The sequence below is a fragment of the Acinonyx jubatus genome, chromosome C2 (genome assembly GCF_027475565.1).
Source record: "Acinonyx jubatus isolate Ajub_Pintada_27869175 chromosome C2, VMU_Ajub_asm_v1.0, whole genome shotgun sequence".
NCBI lineage: Eukaryota > Metazoa > Chordata > Mammalia > Carnivora > Felidae > Acinonyx > Acinonyx jubatus.
In genome coordinates, this window is record NC_069384.1 from 38,955,558 (window position 1) to 38,971,646 (window position 16,089).

Consider the following 16,089-nt stretch of genomic DNA (forward strand, 5'->3'; position numbering starts at 1 on the left):
CGGCACATCCAGAGAGAGGTAACAGAGGTGTTACAACCAGACCAATTAAATAGCCAGTTGTAGTTAAACTCTTTAATTCACAGAAAGGTGAGTGTAATTCTGTACTTAACATTCCAGGGTGGCTCATGGCTTTTTTGAACAAACTGTTCATTTTTATTCAGTCCCATCCATATTTCAGTATGTTGCAGAGTGATTTCTCATTTTATTATATTTGTTAATATTATAATAATGTTTCTATCATGTTTTCTTGGCTGTCCATTTTCTTCCAATGGATTCATGTCTAAATACCATCATTTTAAAATGCATTTCCCCTTACATCATTTACCACCACTGTCATCACAGAGAAGAAAAAGAGAAAATCTGAAGTGGAATATATACCTTTAAATGGCTAGATGTCATTTAAAAAATACAAGCAGCGGCAATATTTTCCGAATATCTAAGAGATCCAAGAAGGATTTTTGTAGAAGTATGCAAACATTTTCCCTTCTATAGGATTTGAAAAATAAAGTTTGAAACATTAGTGAAAATTGAATTAACATATGCTACCTGCATTTTGGCGTTCTCCCAAAATAATTCAGGCCCATTCTCTTCATTTTATTCAGGACAATCAGTCTACTTTGTCAGGTATTTACTGACAGAAGTCTTGTGCACTAATAGTTACTATTGTAAACATACACATCCACTTAAGTCTGAATGTTTGCTAGGTGTGTAAATCTGACGAGATCTAAATCTGTAGTTTTAGAAACACTGCTGGAAAGCAGAAAGAGGCAATTAGAAAATGTAAGATTATTCCCTTCCTTTATCTCCATTAGCTTGTGGTTCCTGAGAGTGGTTTGTTTTGATGAAGTATTGAACATAACTTACCGCCACTTTATAAGATACTTAAAATTCCAACATGAAAGATATGTTTCGCATTTCAAGCCCAATAAATCACAGTTATAGCTTTCAATTGAAGTATATCTGTGGCAAACTTAGAAAAGCCTGCTGAAACCTAGTGGTAGTTTTTTGTTTGTTGTTTGTTTTTTTAAATAAAACTTTTTGTGACCAAGAAAAGCAAAACTGGAGTTTTTGAAATGTAATCTTCATAGAATTATAGTGATAATCAACAGAGTAGTTTTTTTTTAAGGTCATACATATTTGAAGCATTTGTATACTCAAACCTCACACATTTTTCTCTTTTGTAGTATTGTCAATCACAATTCTTCCCTGAAAAGATGAGGACTCAAAATGTTTTTAAAAAATAATGATAGGGCATGTAACATGTGTTTTTTAAATCTTTGTTTGATAATGCTATGAATTATTTCTTATAGGTGCCGATATTACTTAAGAGGTATTGTTGGCAGATTAATACATTGAAAGAAAATTACAGATCATTTAGAAACTAATGAAAACCTTGTCATAACGTTAGTAGTTAATAAAGTAATTAAAACTCTTTCACTGGCTTTCATTTTTTTTAAATGTGCTATTGAAACTTTTAATGTTAATTCCAGAGAAAGGAAAATGTTATGACATGCATTTTACTGCCTTTCCATCTGACTAGAATTATGTTAGAGCTGGTTTAACTACACCATCTAAAACATACCAGCTTGAGTCTCTCTCAGGCATTTGTATTTAGTTCTGAGTGCTCAATTTTTTATTTACAGATAGTAAAACTTTACTTCGGTTGTGTTTACATGTATACCTGGGCTAACATTTTAACTACATTATATGTATGCCTAAGTTAACGTGTCAGTTCACTCAGAATAGTTTAAATAATTTTCTCTTAGACCCAGGAGTCCTATTTGTGAAGCAGAAGGAAAGGTAACAGAATGCCTGCATTTGTAGGATCATTTGAATAGACACTGGTACATACTGAAATAATCTATATTTCCCTTACCATTAGCTTCTAAAGTGTCATTACACACCTTTTTGACATTTTCCAGTACAACAGTTTCAAGATGAGACAGATTTCTTTGCTTGTATTTTGTAGGAGTTAGGCAACTGGAAATTTTCCAACTGGCTATTTTTTACTGCAATCTGGTTGTTCTCGATCGTGGCTGGGGAGCTTTGAAAGCAAACTGAAACCCAGGCCTCACCCCACACCAAATGAATCAGAGCATCTGCGGGTGGGGACAAAGGAGAGGTACTGACCAAGGCAAGGAGTGTTTTATGTGTCATGAGCTAGAGGACAACAGCTATGTAACCTCCGTGATATTTTCTTGGAAGTAGCATTACTATCCACCTGTTTGTATGAATAGTTCTTGATAACTATTTTAGTTTTCAGGAAGAGAACTAAGCCATCTCTACCACAGATCAATGTGAACAAAATAACATGTACACAATACAATTATGACGACAAGCTGGGTTATGTTGTTAAAAAGGAAAAGATTTCAAGCAAGCATATTATGCCTACTTTTCCTTTTGTTAATTCATTATTGTAATCTGCAGAGTTTAAGAAATACCTGTAATTCTACTAAATGTCTTATCTATAGGGAATTTACTGTGTAGCTGGGGAGAAGAGATTATATTGACCATGTTCGGTACCCTGCTCAGATGTCCTCCAATTGTTGTAAATAGTTCCATGCTACTTTTCTGGGAATGCTTCACACCTGGGGCAACATTCTTCTGAGGATGGTCCATGGACTTCCTGATTGTGCCTGAGATTTTACACCACCACCATTCCTCCATCCTCCTTTCCACAGCCCACAGCCAATTACTGACTGGTGGAACATACAGAAGTCCAACTCTATAAACATTAAGTAGAACAATCTTGGGAGAGCAATGTACACTCCAGAACTCTCCATGGGATCAGGCTGAGGCTCAACGTCACCTAATCATACCCTTGCTTGCCTTCTTCCTTGTCCTATCCTGCCTGCTTGCAACCTTAATCACATACAGATGAATCGGACTCAGGTGTGTCTTTTGCAAGCCAAACCAAAATGATGAGACCATCTCACACAAACAAATATGGAACAAGTAAAGAACACAATAATGACATCGATAATGACAGTTAACATAAAGTGAGTACCTACACGGCACAATGCAATTACTTTAATACTTACAGTAGCTGTTATTATCACTGCTTCGTCCCCCCAGTTTATAGGTCAAGAATCAGAAGTTTTGAGTGAGCAAGTGATTTCCACAAGGCTCTCGGCTGACCAAGGAACCCAAGCCTACAGTTTTAACTTCTCTATAAATTCAATGCTTAAACACCAATCAGTATAGATTCATATAGCATAGAGAACGATGGAAACCCTGAGTATAATGGGCAGAGATTGGGATCAAACAGAACTGCGGTCTTGCCATGGACCAGTTATCAGTTGTGTTGATCAGCAAAACTACTTACGTCCACAACTGCAATCATCTCTACCTTGTCAAAGTTTTTAAGATTCCATGAGACTCTTATTCAAAGCTCTTAACATGGGAGTTACTGAAAATAAAATAATAATAATAATTACAAAACCCCATCCATTTCTAAGGGTAACAGAAAAATTAAAATTTCAGCCATGTGGCCAACGTAGTTAGTTATATAATATTTCTTGGAGAATTGAAGTTTGTTTTTTTTTTTTTAATGTTTATTTGTTTTTGAGAGAGAGAGAGACAGATTGAGAGCAGGGGAGCGGCAGAGAGAGAGACACAGAATCCGAAGCAAGCTCCAGGCTCTGAGCTGTCAGCACAGCCCCAACATGAGGCTCAAACCCACAAACCATGAGTTCATGACCTGAGCTGAAACCAGACGCTTAACCGACTGAGCCACCCAGGTACCCTGGAGAATTGAAGTTTCTAAACCAGAGATTTATTTGTTTATTGTTTATTCATTTATGGCGAAGAGAATTATATAGGAATGGTTAGAATTACATAAATTAATGGGTACTTAGTTCACCTAGGTCCTGGGGCATAGCAAACATTAAAAGATATAATTTTCTTTGCTAAAAATGGTTTTATACATATGGATATAAATGATTACAAAAAATAAAAGTGGAAGAATAAGTAAATCTTTTGTACAGAAGAATTGCAAGTAAGTCACATAGATACTCTTCCCTCAAGGACTTTTTACCCATTGAGTGTTGGTTACACTTAAGGATTTGTTTCCAAAGAATACAGTATACAAAGTTGCGAGGGGGGAGTACCTTTATTGTGAAGAAAACTGGCAAACACCAGTGTGTTTACAGTGGAGAAACCTTGCAAACACTACCTCAAGCCACGTGATTAAGGTTAACATTATCAACGATAACATATGTTGACAGTCTATACCCTTGATGTGGTAAGAATAGCATTTCTGCAGTTTTTCCCCCCAAAAATCCACAACCCCACCCTAACCATGAGAAAAACATCAAAATACCCAAATAGCATTCCAAGAAAATGCCTAGGTCTTTAAAAACAAAGAAAGTCTGAAAGTCACAATCTAGAAGAATCTAAGGAGTCATGAAAACTACATGTAATGTGGTCTCTTAGGTAAACGCCAAGGAAATCTAAATAAAATATAGACTTCAGGTAATAATAATGTATCAATGTCCATTCATTAGTTCTAACATATGAACCAGACTAAAGTAAGATGTTAATAATTGGGAAAATTGCCTGTGGGGCATATAGAAACTATCTTTGCAACTTCTCTGTAAATCTAAAACTATTCTGAAATAAAAGGCTTATTTCTTTAAATAAAAGGCTTCATGAAAGAGACTTTAAATATAGAGTTTTTTTACGAGAAAGTCACTGGCAACCATGAGAATGTAAAAGGCACTTAATGTCATACATACAACGTAATATTCACCCGTAAAAGGAAAGAAATTTTGACACATGGTATAACATGGATAAGACTTGAAGATATACTTAGTGAAGAAGGCCAGTCTAAAAATTTCTTCCTAGAGTAATTCAATTCATAGAGACAGAAAGGGGAGGAGAATTGTTGTTGACTGGGGTGAAGGGAGGGCAGAATGGGGAATTAGTGTTTAATGGTTACAAAGTTTCAGCTGGTGGTGGGGAGGGGGTGCCTGGGTGGCTCAGTCAGTTAAGGGACCTACTGTTAGTTTCAGCTTAGGTCATGAACTCACAATTGTGGGATCCATCCCCACATCAGGCTCGGCACTAAGCATGGAGCCTGCATGGATTCTTGCTCTCTCTCCCTCTCTCTCTGTCCCCCCTCATTTTCTTGCTCTCTCTCAAAATAAACACCTTTTTAGAAATGGTAAATTTTATGTTATATATGTTTTAGCACAATAAAATAGGTGCCTAACGTCAAAATAAATTCCTACATATGTAGGATCATAAGTACTTTGAAAGGAGGTATCATACATTTGTATTCATTTTATTATTCAATATCTCTTAGTGCCTAGAATGGTACCTGATATGTATCAAGCATTTCAGGATGAAAACATCAAAAGGTGATACTTAAGATTTAATTAAATATCCGAGAAAAGGTGTGATTTCGTAGAAAAAAAATCAGAATTTAGTGACATCACAACTATTTAATTTGATTTTCGTAACTTTTAATCATTGTAATGGAAATAGCGGTTTCACACCTTGGGAAGAGTAGAATTTATTAGGTGTATGTATTTTTCATTAGTTATGTTGGTGAAGATTAAAGGGGCTCTTTTAAAAGTTGCCCTTGAGGGGCTCCTGGGCGGCTCAGTTGGTTAAGTGTCCAACTTTGGCTCAGATCATGATCTCAAGGGCTCGCGTCAGTCTGAGCCCTGCATCGGGCTCTGTGACAGCTCAGAGCCTAAAGCCCCCTTAGGATTCTGGGTCTCTGAGAAGAGAGCTGGCACTCTGTCTCTCTCTGTCTCTCAAAAATAAACATTAAAAATAAATAAATAAAAATTAAAAGTTGCCCTTGAAAATTCTTAAAAGAGAAAATGTAGTTTCTGTGCATCTGGGGATTAAAACTTACATAATTAACGTTAAGTGTCATCCTAAGCCAAGAAAATTCAACCAAGTGCTTTTTCTCAGAGAAAAAGTAATATTTTGAGTAAAATTTGAAATTCTTACATATTATTTTTACTATATATTATTTTGAAACATGAGCTATCACTTTTAAAAATCAACAAGTTATATCTCAAGGCCTTTTGGACTGTGTCTGGCCTCTTAGGCCTAGACGCCCATTCCCTATTTGGGCTGCAATATCCCTGGAAGAAATCTCCACCACTCTCTGTGTCTATACTTTCACTGACCTAAAATTCACAAGGGACAATGTGTGTTCTTTTCTACTGGAGCTCTGCATTTTTCTAAATGGGTCTTTCCTTACAAAATCGTAGTCATTGGGATACAATCATGCATAACTTTTCTCCTTTTGTGTGAAGTTGTAAAGACTGTTTTTACAGGCAGCATCCCCAAATGTCAGATATTTAAAGTTGTGAGTTTATGACAATGACAAGTTGACCTGTATCTTAAGGGTAGCATTTTGCTGGCCAGTATTGAGAATGAATCTATTGGAAGTAGAATCAATAAACTCCTCAAATGTTTTGTATTTTGCTTTTAACTGGCAATACTTTTAATTGACAAAGTGCCATGTGTCAGGGATCATGCTAAATCCTTTAAAAGTATTATCTGGTTTAATCTCAAAAGAACTATATCAATAAAAATTATTATGCCAATTGTATGAGGAAACTGAGGATTTATTAATTACCGTTAAATATCTCCCTCAAGATTCAGGCAGCCAGTAGGTCAAAAAGCTTGATTCCACTCTAAGTATATTCTCCAGTCATTGCACACTTTACCGTTTCTAAGGAAGATGCTAAATGTGAAATAGGAGTCTCTTTACAGTCCTTCTTTAACTTAGGTTTCAGCCAACAGTTGAAGCTGTCTTTTGACATTTTTAAGCTGTAGACATTTCCAGTGTAAAAACTATACTTTACTTTTGAATTGAAATTAGAGACAGAGATTTGTTTGATGCTAAAAGACCAGAGCAGCTTAACATTGAGACCTAGGGACACCCATTTTAACATTTTTTTAAACCATACCTTTATCCCTAACTCACTTTTTCCCTAATGAAAAGTCATCCATAAAAATGATGCAAAGGACAAATGAAGGAGTTGGGCCAGTTGCCATACTGCTTTTTGGTGGAAGGATTTGTATCTGTGTAGGATTGCCACGAAGATGGTATAAAGTCACAGGATCATTCTCTGCTTCTCACATTGTCTCCTTTGCTCCTTTCTTTTCTCTCTCTCTCTCTCTCTCTCTGCCTTTCTTTCTTTCTTTCTGTTGTTGTTGATGGGTCCTTCTTTGTCTCTCTCTTTTCATATTTATTTTTTTCCCTTCACTCTTAGTCCCTTTCTTTCTTTTTCCCCATCACCTTCCCTTGGCCATTAGTTTTGTTGACTCTTACCCTCCCCAGGAGGGTAAGGAAATCATCCATGGAGCTCACAGTTTGAGGATTTAATGAAGCATTTTAAGATATACCTTTCCACCTAACCTTACTTGACCCTTTTGTGTAAGCTATGTCTTCTAAATAGTCTTTTGGCTCTAAGGCTAAAACAAGTACAAAAATCCATTTCAGTCCTTTTTTACCTCATCCCCCCTACATTTTCCTGCCAAAAATATTGGATCTATAGCAATTAAACCTATATGTGTCATTGTATCAAATTCATATTATTTTCTCCATTTTAATAGTTATTAAATGATAGTTATCAGTTTTGTTTATATTTACCAGCCAATGACAATGTTAGCTAATATGTAACCATTAGACAAGACCATTTTAACTTAATAAAACCAATTTTAACTTATTTATGCATGACTCTGGTTTAGGCTGTAGTTTGTTTTTCTGATTTAAAATACTTTCCTAATTTTTTATCCTGATATGTTTCACTTCACATATGATGACTGCTACTTTAGAAGTTGTATGGGGGAAAAAAGTAAATTAATAGAGTAACTTAACAATACAGAATATTAAAGAGGCTCTGGTCGGCCATGGAGGGAATAATTAATTGCAGCTATTAGGAAGTCTTTATTCACACCCACTCAGAAAGATATACATCTATACACACATACCATAGGAAACAAACACGTACTTACCCAGTGATGTAGCATCCAGACAGTCCTTCACTGAAGAGCTTGCTACCCCAGCTGCTGCAGGTATGTCAACAGTTTTCACAATGCTCTTCAGGGCTCACCTCAGACGCAGAGCCCAGCCACTTAAGGTCATCTTTCTCGAAGGTCATGTTCCTACTCCCGAGTGGCCCACATTACCCAATGATTGGAAGAAGTGGGAATACAAAGGTCTGACCATCTTGACCCAGCTCAGGGCAACTCTGAAAGGCATTTAAGCTCCAAAACCACTTGCAGGATCAGCCGAGATGTGCTGGGTTTTCCGTGCAGCCTGGCTTTCTCCTCTGCCCAATCTGCTTCCTTCCCCTCCTTTCCACAGGTGTAGGTGTGTTTAGGTCTGTGCTGTGGTTGGCTTCTTTCTTTGCCCAAACCTGCTTCCTTCCCCTTGTTCCTACAAGTGTTGGTCTAGGCATTCTCCGTAATAATATCCTGCATGCCCAACACCTTTTCAGAGTGTGTTTTCTAGGACACAAATAAACAATTTCCTAATACATTTATTCCTTTATATTTAACATAATTTAAGCAAATTATTTTTAAAATGTTATACATACTCTTTAAAATTAAATCTTCCTTAGTTGCAATTAACTCTGTGGCCTTCACATCATTCAAGGTAATTAAAGAGACGTTTCCATAACCTATAAAAAATCAATTATCAAATATTGTAAAATTCATGCACACGTAGAAACAATTTTACCCATGAGGATAATAATTCCATGAAAATTAAGTCTGGAAATGAATCAAACAGAAGGGAAAAAAACCTACAATGACTATACAATTCAAAATTAAATGTTTCAATTAAAATGAAAATTTTTTTTTGTTGCCAATAGAAACTGGAACTACAACGTATCTCCACTCTTTCAAGGAGAAAATGGAGAAAAATAAAGATGAATGTGAGCTGAACAACAACAAAAACAAGTGGAACTCTGATGCCAGGGACTCTGGTATATAGTCCCCGACCTTCAGGTCCAAAGGGGTAGTATACCTTGACACTCTCAGTACGCCCGAAGCAGGCAGCAGCTGTTTCTAAATAACTGCAATTTGCTACAACACAGAAGATAATATAAATTTCTCTTCAAAAACATTTTCAGAACGAAGTAATTAAAATTGCTTATGTCAGTTCATGAAGTCTAGAAATGAAGACCAATGTAGAGAAAAGAAAAGCATGACAAGAGCAGGGATGGGTGTGGGAGGGAGATCTCTCTTCAAAACAAAACAAAGACAGTTGTTTCCTTTGCGATTCAAATGCTTTTCCCAATTATCATTATGGAATCTCACAAAAAATGTTCCTTAAGATCCTTGGGGCACCTATGTGTTTCTAGAGCCCCTTGGAATTACAAAAGAACAACAAAAACAACCCTTGGAGGAAACATTAAGATATTGTATAATCCTTTAAGCATTTTTGCGTTTGAAATGCACATTTAGCACTAACGCTCTCATTATAGATACTATAATAGGAATCATGTCAAAATATATTTTTACTTCTCAAGGTGCCCCTTTGAATAGTCCTCTCCCCAACCCCCCCCCCCAAAAAAAATACTGTGGCTGATCTGAAGGACTCTGATTAAAATGAATTCAGGTGTGGCCTGGGCCACATTATAAATTAGAATTGCAGCTCTCCTAACTCCAGCCTTAAAACATAGACTGGACCATGTATTCTGACAGATAGGGACAAATTGGAAATAATTCATTGATTCATTTTATTATTTAATATCAGAACTAACAATACTGACTAAAGCCATTTCAGATTTTTATAGTCTTTTTCTACAGCCAGTTTTCTCTGTTACTCATTCTCTTTGTGCTTCCTTAATCTGCCCTTCTCACAATGAATATCTATTTAAATAGCTGAAGTAAAAGGTACTAGAAAGTGGACACTGATCAGGTGATGATGGTCTTGGAGAGAGGAGAGAGTTACAGGGGATAATATTTGGGGAAAAAGTGGAGATAAATATTCAGAGAGAGAGAAACTCATTGTTGTCTAATTGAATTTGGTTAGCCATGGTATTTTGGTTTCATCTCATATCACTAAAAGATTAACTACACTTTTAATCTCTCTAAGTATATGAGAGTGGAAAAAAAAGGTAAGGAAGAGAAAAACAGAGAGAGAATGGAATAGAGATAAAGAGAATGAGACAATCAAGAAAGCCTAGATTCAGATGTGTGAACCTAGCTTAGTGGTTTAAGCAAGAAAGGTGTATTTTTTCGGTTAATACCAAAAGTCTATCACAAATTGGGAAAGAGCTCTTCCTGGGTCATCTTCATGCAGAGAAGAATGGGTGCTCTCTAGAAGAGGGATAAGGTAAATGGCACCTCAGCTCTTAACTATTTCTGTTTATATTTCACTGATCAAAGCCATTCATGTGGTCATGCCTAATTTCGAGGAGCAAGTTTCCCATGTGTTCAGAAGAAGCAGCAGCTAAAACCATTAGTGAAAAATTTAGTATCTACCACAGCTTGGTTATTTTCAAATAGGAACATGAGATTGCATACACACACAAACACACACATGCACACACAAGGTTAGATTGATTGACTGATTGACTGATTGATTGATTGACTGGTTGGAGATGATCTAAACAGTTTGTTAAAACAAGACAATAGGCCCCAAATGGAGTTTGATCATGCTATGCATCACATCACCAAAACAAGACTATAATTACAGCTTGGCTTTCCCAGAAATGGAATCTTGAACCAATCAATCAGAAATCACCTGCTCAGCACTAGTGAGGTCATCTGCTTGCTAGATCCCTCATGTCCCTAAAGGACAGTGACCTTGCAAAAACCAATCTGCTTTTTTCATCTAGTATAACTTTGTTTCCTCTTCTCCTGCCTATAAGTCTTTATTTTGCACAGTTCCTCAGAGCTCCTTTCTATCTGCTAGGTTAGATGCTGCCCAATTGGAATTGATTTTTTGCTCAAATAAACTATAAACATGTTTAATATGCCTCAGTTTATCTTCTAACAATCTAAATCTATTTCCCTGCACACTGCAATTGCATTTGCTCTAGAGTTATTATCTAATAGGAAATTTGAAAAATATGTGTTTTTTTTTTTCCTGTGGAGTACAAAAGCATACCTGTAAAGGAGATTAGGGAGGGGTGACTTGAATAGCTAATCATGTTATCAATATTTCATAACTGGCTTTTTACAGAAAATATCCCTGCAGCCTTTATTTTTATCCATCTTAAATCAAGAGTGGGTGTCAACATATATATATTTGAAGAGATTCTAAAAGTAACAATCCTACAAACTTCTCCTTTAATACAATAGTTTTGCCGCTCTTCAGTGTAAATGTCATTTTCCAATATTTCTGTTAACATTCTCTGGAAACTTAGTAATAAATTTCTGCTATATTTAACAATTTATTTCTAGGGGCACCTGGGTGGCTCAGTCGGTTAGGCGTCCACTTCGGCTCAGGTCGCAATGTCACGGTTTGTGAGTTCGAGCCCCGCGTCGGGCTCTGTGCTAACAGCTCAGAGCCTGGAGCCTTCTTCAGATTCTGTGTCTCCCTCTCTCTCTGCCCCTCCCCTGCTTGTGCTCTGTCGATCTCTCTCTCAAAAATAAACATCAAAAAAAATTTATTTCAAGATATATATTTTTAAACCTTTACTGTGATACAGTTTATCTACAATATATTACTTAGTTGGGGCTTATGACATTGATAGGATAAAGTGGAATTTGAAGGTATATAAATGTTAATAAGAAAGCAGGGAATCATGTAAATTTTTAAATAATTGACAGAATCAAATGGCTGGTTCAAGCTGGCCTGCATATCAAACTCTAATTTATGGAATCTAATCTTAAATCTAATTATTTCAAGAGTAAAGCTTTATGTGTGTTTATCCCTCAGCCCTAGGGTCTAGGTAATATGGAGAAAAAAAATTTATAATTAAAATTTTGTTTAATGTTTATTTATTTTTGAGAGAGAGAGAGAGCACGCGCAAACAGGGGAGGGGCAGAGAGAGAGGGAGACACAGAATCCAAAGCGGGCTCCAGGCTCTGAGCTGTCAGCACAGATTACGACGCAGGGCTTGAACCCATGAACAAAGAGATCATGACCTGAGCCAAAGTCAGATACCTAATCGACTGAGCCACCCAGGCGCCCCCAAAAGTTTATATTTTTTTAAAGTTCTTACTTATTTAAGTAATCTCTGCACCCAACATAGGGCTCAAACTCATAACCCAGAGATCAAGAGTCACATGCTCTTTTGACTGAGCCAGCCAGGAGCCCCAAAAGTTTTATAATTTTAGCAAAAATAGATATAAACTCAGTAAAGTTAATAAGTTATTCTAAAGAGTACAACCGCAAAACTGCAAAATGAAAACTGTTAGTAAGATTATTTTAGGATTAAATTTATTTTTAATTAATCCATATATTAATAATTAAATCATAGATCTGAGACACTAAAATGTAAACCCATAAACAAACCTTATTTACTTAATACTCTTTGCTAAGTAATGAAAATGTGAGTAGGGATATTATTTTAGGTTTAAAAAAAAACCCCTAACAATGAAAAGCAAGTAATCTTCATTGTAGTTTTCCATTACATTATCCATATGTTAGAAAAAAATAGGAATTATAATTCAGAATATAAACCCTAATTTGAGGAATGAGCATTTCTTGGTAATCTCATCTATGTTTATCTCAGTGAAGTAATCAGAAAAGAAAATTTGGAGTTTTTGCATCTCAAAATCAATCCACATTTTCCTAAAGTCAAGAAAACATTATGACCAGGAGGAAACCCATTCTAACCAAATAAGTATTCTGAATCTTTAATTTGATGGTATCTATGTCATGTGTGTTAGATAATTTATATGCTAACAATGCATGTTCCCAAGCTTTCAGGAACTTCAGAAGGCTGACACAATCCACTTTTTTTCTCAGGCAATCCTCTCTCCCTCTATGCTGACTTTAAGATTTTGAAATCCAGTCCTTTCTTGTGAGCATCTGGCATAAATCTCCATCAGACTCAAAGAGGAGGGGAAAATTCTGTGGTTTGCATGAGAACAGCCTGACAGCTGCCAGTTTGATCCCTTGACGATGCAAAAATTTCTTCAAGGAGGGAATCCCACTTAACATGCAAACAGTCAAGTCTGATAGACTTGGTTGCTTTCCATTTTAGTTATTAATTAGAATGAGACAGACCAGCATCTTTTATCTTTTTCTGAAAAATAGTTAAAATTATGGAGAAGAAATTTTACGTCAGCTTCTAGATGATTCAGATTTACATGGTGAATTTGCAATTACATTGTATATTTACAAACTGTCAATTATCAACCATACTAATAACTTTGAAAATGCAATAATGTAATAGTTTCACACACACACACACACACACACACACACACACACACACAAAACCCCTTTGAGGAAACTTTAAACTTAAGACCTTGAATGCAGGATGGAGATGGGGGGGGGAAAGGTGCTATGGGTGGACAAAGGATGATCTTCATCCTTTTACATTTATGCTTTTATTTTTTTCCTGGAGCATCCCATAGCTTTAACTAAATAATCCTCACCACAAGGCCAGTGATCTGGCCCAATCTTGTAATTCTCGGCAGAACTCCATTTACTAGAACTTTCTATGCCTTGCTCCCCCAAAGTTATAGCTTTTTGTCCTTTCATACGATATTCCCCCAATCCAGTCTTCTTCAGTTATGCATTCCAGCAATTCACAAGCCTTGGAGCCAGAAAGCGATATAACTAAATGGAGACCTCCAGAGAGAAAGTCAAATTCTGTGTCCTATGTATTGTTCTGGCATCGACTTCAAAACCATGGCAGAATTATTTCACTCCCTTCTGCGGGTCGGCACCCCTGGGTGCATTGGTCATAATCCAAATTAGCATTGAGCCTGTTCTGAAATCACTCTCTGTGTCTCTTTTGGGAGAAAACTTGTAAGAATTGACCATTTCTAGTTCCCGTTTTGTGTTTCTAATCTATTAGAGGGAATTGTAATTATGTCTCAGTTTAACCCAGGACATCAGAGACGATCTTGGGACAATTAGAATCCCACTAGAATCACTATCAAGTACAACTCTTTATTTACAAGTCTCATTCTTATTTTACGTCCTCCCCAGCCTGCCTCAGAGGAATAATAGCAAACACACAAATTAGTTACCATCGTTGGGCACTATTCTAAGTGCTTTCCACATCTTTATGGATGTGTGAAGCACTCTGGACACTTTCTCAGATTTCCTTGAAGTCCTTTCCCACAGAGTCCTACTTGTGCTGGCTCTCCTCCCACTTTCAGACTCTGATGAACCTCCCTGCAGGGTTTCCTGGGGGAAACACCAAGGGCTGAATGGCGATACGGAGTTGCAGGAGAGCCAGTTCTACATTAAGGTGAACTTTCACCAGTGGGAAACAGCCGATGAGGGGTCATGGAGATGATTTCTTCTCTTCTCTTTTCTGTGGCTATTCCCTACTGCAACCCTTTCAGGTATTCCCAAGTACAGACTAGACATGCCTGCGGAGAGACCTGCTTTTTTCGGTAGGCGGTTTGCTGTGGAGTTAATACCCAGATGGAGAAACATCACATCACGTGATTTTACCCGCCGTGTTACCGCACTTCCTTTTTTCCCTCCCTCTTACCAACGTGGGCTGTAACCACCAAAATGAAGGGCTAGCCTCTTAAATCTTCCCTCATGCTATGCTTTCTAGAAAAACTGGACTAAGGTGCTCTTTTCATTTCCATAAAAATCCTATAAGGTAGGTATCATGGTTTTGCCCGGTGTACAGATAAGAAACAGAAACAGTGTGATTAAGTAACTTACTCAAGTTAACAGAGCTAGTAAATAGCAGGCCAAGATAAAAATACAGGCCATTTGGGTCCGGAAGTTCATGCTTTTAATTCACTGCTGTGTGATGTCTGGATCACGAAGCCGGCGTGGAGCCGAATCTCTGTGTCAGCTTCACCTCTACAAGCACAAAGAATGATTAGGAAAATAAAAAAGAAAACACAACAAAACAACACAGAAGACAGCTGTGTTGGGTACCAGACGATACCGCAGAAAATGTGAAAATAGACAATACCACAATGTCAGTTTGATCTGCTACCTAATTGAAATAACATTGCCAGGGGGTGTCTGCTAACTTACTACTTATATAAATAGCAGGGTAGAGTTTTGTTTTGTTATAGCACCATCAGTGCCAGAATATTCTAGAAATACCATAAAGCCATGTGAAAAAATATACTCTGGATTACTAAATTCCTTTGGATGAACCTCGGAAAAGAATCCTACGTATATCCCTTCCTGTATATATTTCTCATGTAATAACTTATGGCAAAATATACCTTTATTTAATTTTAAATAATACATGTGTCTATGCTTTAGGACTAGGCATTTATTAATAGTTCTCACTAAGTTTTGACTAAATATTTTCTTATAGTGGAACTTCCCTTTTAACAATAAACCTAATAAATTCTCAATGTAGCAATGCAGACTTCTATCAGCCAAACCTAAAAAGCAGTTCAAATAAAATTGTAAAACTGGGAAATAGATTCTTGCCTGGGGAAAGTATAAAATTAATATTTGCCTGTGGATTAGAACTTGAATTGTCAACATAAAAACAATTGGTAAATGTAAACATTTGTTCTTAGTAATATTTTCACACATATATACAATAATAAATCTGACAACTATTTATCGCAGAATGGACTATGGTCTGCCTCATGCACATATAAACCATTCCATTCATTCCAAAAATCAATTATGGTTCTTTCAGGAAAATGTGGAGGAGTCTCCAAATTCAGTTGAATTTTTTAGGAGTTCAAATTCCAAACTTCGTGTTCTTCAGACTCATAATCTAAATATTATTTTTTAATATTTTTAATATTTAACATTCAAATCATCAGATTTTACCAATTCTCCCTTTACATCATTTTCGCAGCTTTAACATTTCTTTTCCATTTTCAGAGCTGTGGTACACTCTATTTTCAGACTGTAGTTCAACCAGTATGGCCCCGGGCATAGTAGACTCTGTACAGCATCCCACAACTTTAGGGAGAAACATTTTCCTAAATGACTTGGTGAATTGCATTCTCTCCCCCAATTTTGTGATATGGTTCATG

At 36.5% G+C, this 16,089-nt stretch overlaps 1 long non-coding RNA gene across 1 annotated transcript in view; it reads right to left on the bottom strand.

The window, feature by feature from the left end:
- LOC128315147 (uncharacterized) overlaps nt 1-8,854 on the bottom strand; it is a 191,912-nt gene extending 183,058 nt beyond the window's left edge. The window contains exons 1-2 of the long non-coding RNA XR_008297599.1: nt 8,571-8,854; nt 7,987-8,481 (exon numbers count right to left, since the gene is read on the bottom strand). This is a non-coding gene — a long non-coding RNA (uncharacterized LOC128315147). The remainder of the gene's footprint in view (nt 1-7,986; nt 8,482-8,570) is intronic.
- Nucleotides 8,855-16,089: the final 7,235 nt, after the last annotated feature.